The sequence below is a fragment of the Leptonychotes weddellii genome, chromosome 1, assembly GCF_054177405.1.
Source record: "Leptonychotes weddellii isolate Sample4059 chromosome 1, ASM5417740v2, whole genome shotgun sequence".
In the NCBI taxonomy this organism is placed as follows: Eukaryota; Metazoa; Chordata; class Mammalia; order Carnivora; family Phocidae; genus Leptonychotes; species Leptonychotes weddellii.
In genome coordinates, this window is record NC_138369.1 from 105,880,542 (window position 1) to 105,893,327 (window position 12,786).

Sequence of the window (12,786 nt, forward strand, 5' to 3'; positions counted from 1 at the left end):
TGAGCAAAGTAATTCAACCAGAGAAAGACATGTATCATATGATCTCACTGATATGAGGAATTCTTAATCTCAAGAAACAGACTGAGGGTTGCTGGAGTGTTGGGGGGTGGGAGGGATGGGGTGGCTGAGTGATAGTCATTGGGGAGGGTATGTGCTATGGTGAGTGCTGTGAATTGTGTAAGACTGTTGAGTCACAGACCTGTACCTCTGAAACAAATAATACAATATGTGTTTAAAAAAGAAGAAGAAGAAGAAGAAGAAGAAGAAGAAGAAGAAGGAGAAGGAGAAGGAGAAGGAGAAGAAGAAGAAGAAGAAGATAGCAGGAAGGGAAAAATGAAAGGGAGGGAAATCGGATGGGGAGACAAACCATGAGAGACTATGGACTTTGAGAAACAAACTGAGGGTTCTAGAGAGGAGGGGGGTGGGGGGGATGGGTTAGCCTGGTGATGGGTATTAAAGAGGGCACGTACTGAATGGAGCATTGGGTGTTATACGCAAACAATGAATCATGGAACACTACATCAAAAACTAATGATGTAATGTAAGGTGATTAACATAACATAATAAAATAAAATAAAATGAATAAACAATTTTGTGTTCTTCTCTAAGCTTTCTTATGAAGAGACATTCTTAGGGTCACTAAATTCTTCATTCTCCTCCACTGCACAAAATGCTATGTTTCTTTAATGCTTGGGTTGCTGATGTAGTTTTGAGGTCTGATGATATATTTCTATTGCTTAAAGACAAGGCAGTTTTGCTATGGTGATATTTGTCTTTTAAAGAGCAAACTAACTAAGACAGGAGAGAAGAATTAACTACTAATTAGGATACAACTTCTGAAGTGAATCTTTTCTCTCAGTGCCCTGAGGAGTCCTTTCAAGCAGAAATGTGGATGGGTTTTTCTTTCTTATTAATATTTTGACTTTTGAATGTAGCCAGTGGTTTAGGAGATGTGTATACCTTACAAATGTCTGAAATAAAATCTCTTGCAATCTGACTGTGCATTTTCAGTTATCATGAAAGAGGGGGCCATTATTTTTAATGACTTATGAGGTACAAGCTTTCTGTAGAATTTACTTGGGAAAGCATTTTGCTCTAGAGTTGAATACATTTGGTAGAAGTGTATTTTTACATTTATTTCCCTTATGTGAATATTTGGCTAAATTCTTTGCATAGCTCTCACCAAACCTCAATATTTACTAACTGACACACAAAACTTTCTTGGTGAAAACTGGTGTTTTGAGTTTTTTCAAAACCTGTAGGTGGAGTAAGTGTTTTCAGAACGTGGTGATGTTTAAGAATGAATTATGTGTCCTTCAGATAAAAGTACATTTTAGGAAAATATTGTTTTACCTTTTCCCCAGGAAAATAATATTTTGGATATATATAATTTCTCCTCAGAGGCTCTCAAAACACTGCATAGCATAAACATTAAATCTTCATGGAGTGCTATAAATGAACTGTTACTATTTTGTGATTAGAAATTGGAAGATTCCAGATCCAGCATGGTTAAGGCTTCCCCCAAATTACCAAGCAATATATAGTCGAACTTAAATTCTATACATATTTAATGTATATTTAATATGTTGAGTAAATAATGATTATTTGTTACCTGTGAGAAACTACAAGGATCATTTTTTAAAGTTTTTTAAAAAATATATATATTTTTAAAGTAAGATGGTTGAAGAATTATATGCACTTGTATCAAGAACACAAAATCTCAGCTTACTTCTAGTGGCATTTTTTTAGTCCCATGCATTTTTTAATAAGGTTACAACAGTGTAATTTATATTTAAATTAAATTACCACCAGCAGTCTTAGAACTGCATTATCCACAGGAAATAACAAGAATAAGAGCCAAAATCTAAAATATGTCTCCCTAAAGAGTATATGTTAACATATTGTAAAAATATCAGTTCTCTTCATTATTTCAATCTTTCCTTTAGCTTTCTAATTTTCCTCAGTGCTAAAGTAGCTATTTCTAAACCCAAAGAGGTTCTTATTTTCAATAATAAATTGATTAGCATAATCCTTCTTTTGTTTATTCAATCACTTAAAACCTATTTTTGAACATCTGTTTTGAGCTGGGTAATGCAAGATGATGATAGCACAGAGGAATGAGCACAATGACAAGGATGTGCACTGTGTGCTCTGGGAGCACGTAAGGCGGCTGCCTACCATAGACTAGAGGCTAGGGATCAGGGAGGATCTGTGCTATCACTGTACAGGAATTATGGCAGATATCTAGGCAGTTTGAATGGTAATATAGGCCTTCAAGGAGTGCCACAATCCCAAGTACCCTTGCCCTGTTCTTTCCTGTCTCTCTTCTTCAGGTGTCAAGAATGGAAGGAAATGAACCAATGTGGACACTCTCATTAAGAAGAGGTGTGTCCAGGCCAACACAAATGAAGAACAATAGTGGGCAATGGTGAAAATAGCAGAGTACCCAAATTCCATATTTTTAAAGATTTTATTTATTTATTTATTTATTTATTTATTTATTTATTTATTTATTTAAGAGAGAGAGAGAGAGAGCTAGGGGAGGAGCAGAGGGAGAGGGACAAGCAGACTCTGTGCTGAGCGCAGAGCTCGATGGCCAATACTCAATCTTACGACCTTGAGATCACGACCTGAGCTGAAATCAAGAGTTGGATGCTCAACCAACTGAGTCACCAGGCAACCCCCAAATTCCATATTTTAATACTGATTCAAAGTATTCTTTATTTCTCATTTCCTGATAAGAATATGATGGATTATAATGTCTGTGTGCTCAAGACAATTGGTATCCATATGCTGAGACCCATGTCCCCTCAAATGCCTCCGATTAGTAGCATGTACAGGGATCAGCAAATTGTTTTTCAAAGTAATAGTATGTTTATATAATAAGTGACCTTCATGTACATCAAAACTGATTAGCACATCAACATGATACTAGTTACATATGATCAGCTCATTTATTGCTTTTGTGTTCATACTTTTGCTCTAAAGCTATTTTTAACAGTATTTTCATGTACTTATAGCCTCTAAAAAGGACAGATAATAACATAGCATTAGCTCGAGAACAGATGTGTCAATTGGCAAATAACCTATTTGCATTCTGATCATTGATTCACTATGCATACTTTTTTATATCCTGAAAATACTATGAATTCCCAGAGGTAACTGTCATTTAAGAAGAGTGTTAATAACCACTGGTGGACTCATTACCTTTCTGCATTACTTCATCAATTTAACATTATAGGTTTATTAGTATTTCGATATGGTATAGACATTTACAATGCCTAATAGCTCTCAGACTTTTACTTTTATATGTGTAGAGTGTTGATAAATTTCCAATGAAGTTTGTCATCCTCCTAACAGAGAATGTACCCATTATTGACAGATATTCAGGTTTCTCTGTTGTTATGCTAATAACTCTCTTTTGCTTGTTTTGGAAAGGGTTTGAATTGGAAATTGTCAATAACTGTGAAGAGAATAATCATGGTTGTTCCCATCATTGTGAACATGTACTTGGTGGGCGGGGGGGGGGGGGCGGGTGGCATTGTTCCTGCAACCATGACACCAGCTTGATTCAGATGAGAAAACATGCATAGGTAATGTATGGTAAATGTCATCTTCAGAATTTGCCCAGGATTCACTTAGCCCTTTCCTTTCTAATACATACTTACAGCTATAATATGAGCCCTGTCTCTCAAACTGCACTGAGAAGTAAATTGAATAGTATCTCTGGCTACTGGACAAATGCAAAAGAAAGATTACTTGGCAGAAGACATCATTATGTTTAGATAGTTACTTTGAAGTTAAAGGAGATTTAAAACATGTTAACAAAATATATGGACTTAATAGTTTTATGTCAAGAAAATATTGCAAGGCCTACCTAACCATTTAATGTAATTCATAATTCAAATTAACACATACACCCTACTTTACCTCAAGCAGAAACTAAACCATGTGCATTGATTTTTAATTTGGTGATGATCTGGGTGCATGTTCAACTTTGGTATGGCAAGTAGCTACATTCCAAAAGAAAACTTTAAAAGATACTACTCTTTGGAAATCCCAGTTCAAACCCATTCTTAATGGATAACTTTTCCAACATATTATTAGAACTTTTATCATATGGGAAATTAAGAATAAACTCCACCCTAATATTGCTCCATATGAAATGTTTAATCCAGAGCTTCTGAGAAAAAAAAATATCTACTAAAAATAGGGATAGTGAACATCAAACTGTATTACTATGTACTTTGGTTCAGAGAGAACCCATAAGCCCTTAAAACAATTTGCCATTATTCAGGAATTCTGATACCATATTAGCTTGTTTTCTTTTGTGATACTTTAAGTCACCTTTCTTAAAAATTATGATATGATTACTGAAAAATATCTTTGACCATTTCATGCTACTCAATATGATTAGAGACAAATTGAAGTATCATAAAAGAAGAGGTGTATTTCAGATGTCTAAGTATTTGGGATTTTTTATTTTGGCACTATAATGTAACAGAGTGAACTTAAAGGAATCTTGAAGTATTCTGGCTTAATAAATTATTTAACCAAAACAATATCATTATGTGTATTTCTTGATCCAGCATTGCTTTCTGCACTTTTCCCAGTCTACAGTGGTTAACTTAAGGAAACCAGTTGCTTCCCTTGCCAATTTTTATGTAATGAAAAGTAGGTTTATATTTTTCTATCTTGCTAATGTTTTTATCTCTGACAAATGTAAAGGGCTTCCTTCTTTCCTCCCTCCTTCCCCCCTTCCTTCTTCCTTCTTACCCATCTTCCTATTTGACTATTGAGTAAGAGAAACTGGAATTTTGCTAAATTTCTGCAACTTACAATCTGGTCTTTCCTTATTCTTTGAAAAGTACAATTCAGTAAAGCTTTTATTTACAGCTAGAAAAAGAAAAAAAGAAAAAGAACATCTGCCAGGGTCAAAATGTGGAAAAGTGCATATTTATGATATTTCAGCAGTCAACATGATGTTATATTGTTTATGGCTCAAGTTTATTTCATTTTCAACAATAAATAATACTCATTCCTTAAGTCCAAATATTCACTAGAGTAAAGGCAATGATTTGTTTGGAATGTACATATGCATTCTTTGCTTATTTGCCTGAGAACAGATTAAGGCCATCGATGCTTTATAAAAACATTCATGCATAAAGGAAACTAAATAATTTTTAGCTTATTTTAAGATTAGCTTTTTAAAATATATTTGAATATACAAATAAATGTGAAAATCAGTCATCCAATCTGCAAATGTTCAGTCTCACCCAAATGCAAATTTTATTAGGGCTAAAACTGAGAGATGTGTTAATATAATTTGAAAGGCAACTTTCTAAAATGTGAGCATCTGACCAGCAATAAGTTCACTACATTAAACAATTGGCAATTATTAGAAAATATTTGTTTAAGATTTATTTATTTATTTTAGAGGGAGCACATAAGCAGGGGGAGGGGCAGAGGGAGAGAATCTCAAGCAGACTCCACCGCAGAGCCCCCAGTGTGGCCCCTGACGGAAGGCTCAATCCCACAACCCTGAGACCATAACCTGAGTTGAAATCAAGAGTTGGCCACTTAATTGACTGAGGTTCCCAGGCACCCCTAGAAAATATTTTTTTATTTCTAACCTTTGGAGCTTTATTCGGTAGTTATATATGAGGAACAAATACAGAAGCTCAAGTTGTTTTACAGTTTACTTTTGATGCTTTTCTGAAATTAGAGCTGAAATGTCAAATTGTTTTGCCTGGTTATAATTGATGTTCTCTTTTTTATTTGGGGCTAAATTTTTATGTAGGTGAATTTCTCTGTAACATTACAATCAATATCTGGCATATTGGCCTGTGTAGGAAAAAAATAGAGATGAGGAAAATTAAAAGGGAAAAATAAGCAAGCAAAATCTCACCAAATAAGATCAGAAAAAACAATCAAGAAATTTTGGAAACAGATGATTCAAAAGTTGAAGAGACAGGGCATTTTAAGAAAGGCTTATGAGTTAGAAAGGATGGGGTTTCAGGTGCGTTCCAGACTGAGGGTGTTATAGATCAGACAAGCTAGAAGTAACCCCAGAGGAATGATAATAGAAGAAGAATCTGAAATGGATCATAAAATAATAGTCAGAATGAGGAACTAATTTTCCAATTATGCGATGCAGTTGTGCTCCTTGCTAGTTGAGACCAGGGAATCCTGAGACTTGGATGTTTAAAGGCTCTGGTCATATCTGAGAAGACTTAAAAATAAAATCTTAAAATTAAAAAAAACCCTAAAGGATAATGTTTTAGATGAAATGAAACTGAGTTTTTTAAAAAAAGTTTTGATCCCCTATATTCATGCTCTTTAATCCAAAGGACCAACGAGGATTTAATATTTAAAAAGGCAAAAATATCATCTAGAATTTTGTGAGCAGCACTACTTATGACATTTGGCAGGAGGTAGAGTGTTTTGTGTCCAAATGACCCTTATTTAGATATTTTATGGTGACCCTTCACCTTGGCTGATTGATTGCATTTTTTTCTCTTTTTTCTTATCTGCAATTCTTACATTGGTACTCTTTCCAAGGTTAATTGAGACACTGACCTTTTATATCTGCAGCTGCTCATGTAGTTACAGAACAGTGAAATTTAGTAAAGTCAGCACTGCAGGCCACCCAACTTAACAGCTCAACAAACGGAGGAAGTCAAACTGAACCAAGGATAGTCAAAAACCCTGACCACACAACCCCAGGTGTCCACCTAAGGAAAAAGTGGGCAAAGAGTCTATCGCTACACCTCAGCCAATTATGCTAGAAAGGATCACCTAAAAACTCAGGCCAAATAGATTTTGTAGCTGAAAGACTTCAATTTGATGCCTTCTGGTGCATGTTTATTTTCCTCCCAAGCAATTATGTCTTAGGAAACAACATTCAGGATAGTAGAGTTCTAGAACAGTAGTGTCGAAGGAGACTTAAAGACCATCACTTAGAAAATTGTTTACCTGATAGGACATGCCAGGGTAATTAGTGTCACTGGTGGTGATAAAAACCCCTAGACCCCACTCATCCATCTAGTCAAAGTAGCATCGAAGAGTTCAAGCAAATGTCCTGAAATATTCTGTCATTTAAAACATATTTACAGTGATTTTTCTGCCCTCTGCCTGCATTGCGGTTACCACTTCTCTTGCCAGTCACGTGGATTCCTTTTTCTTGGGAATGCTCTTTCTTCTGAAGTTCTAGAATAACAAAGACATTATGGAGGCTAAGACTACTTCCTCTTTGCAGCTATGAAATGCTCACTAAATGGAATTTTTTGGCTCTTCTCAAGCTGTTTTGTTGTTGTTGTTGTTCTTTGGGTTCTCTGTTGATTCAGTCAGATTGCTGTTTAAACTGGGAAAATAGCAGATATCTCTTTTTCTGTGCTTATAAATGCACTTGGAGATTATTTACATATTTTAAAAATAAATAACAAGCATAAGAGAAGTATGCAAAAAAATATAAATCCAAACATGGGCCTCAATCTTTCTGTGTTATAGTTTCCTTGATGTTTGTACTGTGTAGCCTGAGACACAGAAAATGATTAGTAGAACAGTTGTAACTTGGAAGTGAGGCTTATGGGCACTATTGAACTATGGTTCAATTCCTGTCTCTTAAATAACAGAAATGTCCTTTTCTCCTTCAGACCTTGATGAATGTGAGAGTGGAGAAGTCCACTGTGCCCAACTACGCATCAACTATTTAGGAAACTACAAATGTCGATGTCAGGAAGGCTTTATCAGTTCTGATGGTGATGGATGTGATGGTAAATTCCTGAAATCTAACATGAAATCATTATGTGATGGGGCAATCCATGCAGGAAGAACATCTGAGGCCAAGGGTTAGGGGAGGAAAGGGAAAATTTTGACACTAAAGGGACTTGACTTTGTATGTGCTTCTACCATTTACTATTGTATGAACTTGGGCGACCCTAACTGCTCTGAGTCCCAGGTCCTTATCAGTAAAGTGAAGACAATAATAGGATTAGTGGGTAAATTAAGTAAAGTAATAAATGTAAAGTGCCTAGTACAGTGATTGACATCGAGAAATCACTCCTCTAAAAGTAGTTATTATAATATTCATTGGCCCATAATCCTTGTTACCTAATTTAATATATATAAGCAAGTGAGAGATTTGGGCAGGCCATAGCACACTGCCATAGGAATCACTCAGGGCAAGCTTGACTGGAATTAAAGTTGGTTCCTGAAAGTCATTTTAATTAGGGAGTCACAGCAAAAGGATTGCCAGTTCATGAGCCACAGTACAAATCTTTACTGGAATCCTTTATATATCTGATATTAATCTAGCTAATGCAAGCTTTAAGATGAGTCATTTTATAATCTTCTAACTTATTTGTTAAAATTGGTTCACTTACCTTTCAGATGATTTTTAAATCATATACATATATATGATTTAGATATATATATTATACATGATATATATGATATATGATATATAAATATAGGAAATTTAGGTGAGTAGTATTAATTCACCTTTTTTATACTATTAAGAATGGTTCATGTAAGTCATTGCTGTAATTTATTTCTTAAAGTTTATCTTAAATATAAAACCTTTAAATTTTCATTTATGATTATTATTAATATTATTTTGAACCACATTTTTTTAATAAAAGCAGGACTAAAGAATTGATATCTATTTCAATAACGTAAAATTATGTACGAAGGCTTTAATGCCTCAGAGAGAATAGTGTTTCTTTGCTTAAAGAAACAAATTACTACATTCTGTTGAGGATGATAGATATGTTTCTTCATATAGATAGCCAAGCTCCCCAGCCTTGCAATGTAGATAACAGCAAAGAACACAAAACTATATCTATATATTCTAAACACAGTAGAGTATATTACCATTTACCACATTCCATCCAATTAACAGGGCCAAAAAAAAATTGAATTTCATGTACCATCTGCTTTTAAGTAGAGTGAGCCAAACGATGATTGTATGGAGTGAATGTACATACTTGGGTACACACATCCAAATGTAAAAGGTATCCAAAATCTGAAGCAAAACTTAGATACTCAGCTTTATAAGTGAACTTTTAGTATCATAAACACATTGACCAAAGTTTAGGCTCAGATGTGGACATACACCAGCAGTAAGTCAAATGAGATCAAGGGCTGGGGTTCTTCCATCTTAAAATTCTCCACAAGCCTTTTTTTTTTAAGATTTTATTTATTTATTTGACAGAGAGAGACACAGCGAGAGAGGGAACACAAGCAGGGGGAGTGGAGAGGGAGAAGCAGGCTTCCCGCGGAGCAAGGAGCCTGATGCGGGGCTCTATCCCAGGACCCTGGGATCATGACCTGAGCCCAAGGCTGATGCCTAACTTACTGAGCCACCCAGGTGCCCCTCTCCACAAGCCTTGTACAGAATTACACATGGAATAAATGCTTCACCATAGATGCTGAATAATTCAAGAGTGATGAACATTCTATAAAGTGGTGCACTCAGACCATTGAATTTCTTTTAAGTTGTAAATTCTTCATCAAAATCTTGCGATCAAGGTTTTAGGAAGAACTTGTCTATGTAGATGAACTATAGTAAACTTGGAAATCAGTGGAAGAAAAATAACTGGCAGGTTATACTTGAGGAAGAATTCAGGGACAATGACTTCTATATGGCAAAACCTTGACAAGGGGAACACAATTATGCCCATGAATTCATAGTCTATTTTATCTCTCAACACCTAAAAACAGGCATTGTTTAAATTTTCCTAGATGCGGATGAGTGTCTGCATGTCAGCATAGTCTGTGACCAACCGTGTATTAACTCTGTGGGGACATAGGACTGTCCCTGTGAAGAAAGCTACAGAATTGGAAGTGATGGAAAAACTTGTATGTGTAAGTCACTGTGAATGATTTCGTTGTATCTCTTCTAAACTACTTCAACCCTCATCTTGTTCTTGGAGAGCAACAGAGACCACATGTTCCTTAACTCAACCTGCCCTCCCCTTCCTGTCTTCACAGACTGAGCTCTTCCTTTTCCTTTTGTTCAATCTGCTGCGGTTTCAACTTCATGCTTGCTGCTTCTCACCTGCATTTACAAAAGACTTTTTGAAAGGGCCTTCTCAAAGAGTTGCACCTTCCAGTCACCCCCTGCCCTGGCTGGCTGGTTCAAACTCTCTCATTTCTCTCATCAACCCCTGCTCAGTTTTTCCTTCTTTTAATCAGGATGTTGAATCCGGCATTTTTCTGTGTGCCCTTAGCCTTAGATGATGGTGAGCTGGAGGAAGAAGAATTAGAAGTTGTAAGGTTTCCAGGCCTTCTATTCAAGAGCCCACCTCAACTGCTTCATGATGTCGCTACCTCTCTGTCTCCCACCACGAAGATGAAGAAGATGAGGAGGATGAGGAAACACATATTTGAGGAGAACTGACTGCTTTGAGCAAAATTGGTGAGTAAAAGAATTTATTTCATTATACTCACCTCTTTATTTTTAGGTAATTCACATAAATTATCTTATAGGCAATTTCATTATCGATATTTAATGCCATTGGATGTTTTAACATGTAAGCAAGAAAAGTAGTACCAAAATTACTTTTTCACTGCTCCCTATCAAATTCACTATCCTTTATTTTTCTTCCTTTTGCACAATAAAGGTTGCTATGTAGGTATGTGTAGAAGTAGGGGAGCAGGGTGTGGGGGGCTGTTGAAGTGGATACAGTGAAATAGAGCTGGAAACTATCTTTAAATTAGCATAACGGGGAAAAAGATTGGATTGGGACCTTGTAGTTCTTCTAACTATTAAAACTCCACTAGAAGTCACTATTATATAGTTGAAATTTACCTCAAATAGCCTTAAAATCTAGATTCTTGCTAGTTTAAAATGCCAAGAAGCAATTGTTCATTATGCTGAAGTGGACCAAGAAAAATATCTTTAAAAATGGGAGCAGTTTCTCTTATACATCCACGCAACAGAACTGAAGCATCAAATCACTTCTGATCAAAATAAATTAGCATACCCTCTTTCAAAAGGAACAGTTTGCAGCCAGTCTGCTGCCTCTTTTTTCTTTTCTTTGTAAAACAGAACTGCTCTTTTTGTTCTCCCTCTATTTGTAGTATTTTAACACTATCAAAGCTGGATGATTGCTTTAGAAAGAGTTGGTTAAAATGGCAGAGACATTTTTATGCTATGGTCAGTCCATAAGAATAATATCAATAAATGTGTCTGCATAAAAATGGAAATGCTTTGATGTTTCTTAATTAAACTCCTGATTCTTTGGCTACTCAAAGTCAGAAGAGAAACAGAATAGAGACCTTGCTAAACATGACAGGCTTTCCATTAGGAAGTCTGAAGGACCCCACCTAGAAACAGGAGCAAAACTTGAAATGGAATGTTCCTTAAAACAACTGAAATCAAATCTCTCCATTCTTACTCAAATTAAAGCAATTTCCCTGAAGAATAGAATGGAAAATCACATTATGATACATTTATACAATAGAAAACTACACAGACATTAAGAAATAAACTAGCATGCACACAATATGGGTAAGTTTCACAAACATCCTACTAAATGAAAGAAGTTTGATACCAAAGACTGCTTTATATAAAGTTAATTTATATAAAGTTCAAAAATAAGAAAAAAATAGTCTGTGGTGATAGAAGTCAGGATAGTGCTCAATTTGTGAGGCTAATGATTAAGAAATCATCAAATCACCTTTGAGTTTTTGTAGTGCTGGTAAAAATCTGGATCTTGACCTGGGTGCCATTTATAAGGGGTTATTTACATTGTGGAGAAAAAAGTACGAAGTGTACACTTGAGTTTTATGCACTTGTCGGCATGCATATTAAATGTCAATAAAAAGGTTTACTTGAAGAAAAAACAACTTGGTATTTAAAAAAGCCTGGAAGAGGGGCGCCTGGGTGGTTCAGTCGGTTAGGCTTTAGCTAAGGTCATAATCTTGGGGTCCTGGGATCGAGCCCCATGTTGGGCTTCCTGCTTAGTGGGGAGTCTGCTTCTCCCTCTCCCTCTGCCCCTCCCCACTGCTCATGCTCTCTCCCTGTCTCTCTCTCAAATAAATAAGTAAAATCTTTAAATAAATAAATAAATAATAAATAAAGCAAGCCTGGAAGGAAAAGCACCAAAGTGCCAGAAATGTTGATTATTTTTGTGTTCAAGAATCAATGGTCATTTCTTTTTACCTTTTTACTCTTTTAACCATTCTAAATAGTGTTTAGGATCTATATTCCAAGTTCTATTTTAAAAGATACAATTTCTATTGCTTTGCTATTGTCTTTTTCTGAGACTGTTTAGGAAATATGCCCAAGGATTTTTTTCTTTTCTTTCTTTCTTTTTTTTTTTTTTTAGATAAAGTGTTTCATTCCCATTTTCAGTGATGTAGACAGTATGGGCCAACTAAAATGGTATCATAGTTCCATCAGTGAAAATCACATCTTCATACACAATTGTAGTGTGAGCTGTGAAGACCTTATGAATGGGGGCAGATGCCAGGAAGGAAGGAGTGAGTGCTCTTGCCCAGATGGCTGGGGAGATAATCTTTGCAATGACAGTAAGTCATACTCTGGAGAATTGGTAAAAGGGTAATGAGTCCTTTACCCCTGGTAAATTACTGCTGTGTTCTCCTTTATACATGTTCTCCCTAAAATGTTTTAACAAGGTAAGCAATTGATATGGTGAGAAACCAATTTATTTGTTGTGCATAAAGGATGCTTATGATACGTTAAGGTTTTAAGCTGAACATGTGATTAAAAGGGGAGATTTTGTGTTACCTGGGAAACCTGATGTGCTGTCTCTTGTT

The 12,786-nt window shown here is 35.6% G+C and overlaps 1 long non-coding RNA gene across 3 annotated transcripts in view; it reads left to right on the top strand.

Moving 5' to 3' along the window:
• The window catches only part of LOC115943450 (uncharacterized), a 509,154-nt gene that overhangs the window by 491,607 nt on the left and 4,761 nt on the right, over positions 1-12,786 (top strand). For all 3 annotated transcript variants that reach the window (XR_014148024.1, XR_014148026.1, XR_014148027.1), the window contains 3 exons: positions 7,656-7,775; positions 9,745-9,867; positions 10,233-10,420. This is a non-coding gene — a long non-coding RNA (uncharacterized LOC115943450). The remainder of the gene's footprint in view (positions 1-7,655; positions 7,776-9,744; positions 9,868-10,232; positions 10,421-12,786) is intronic.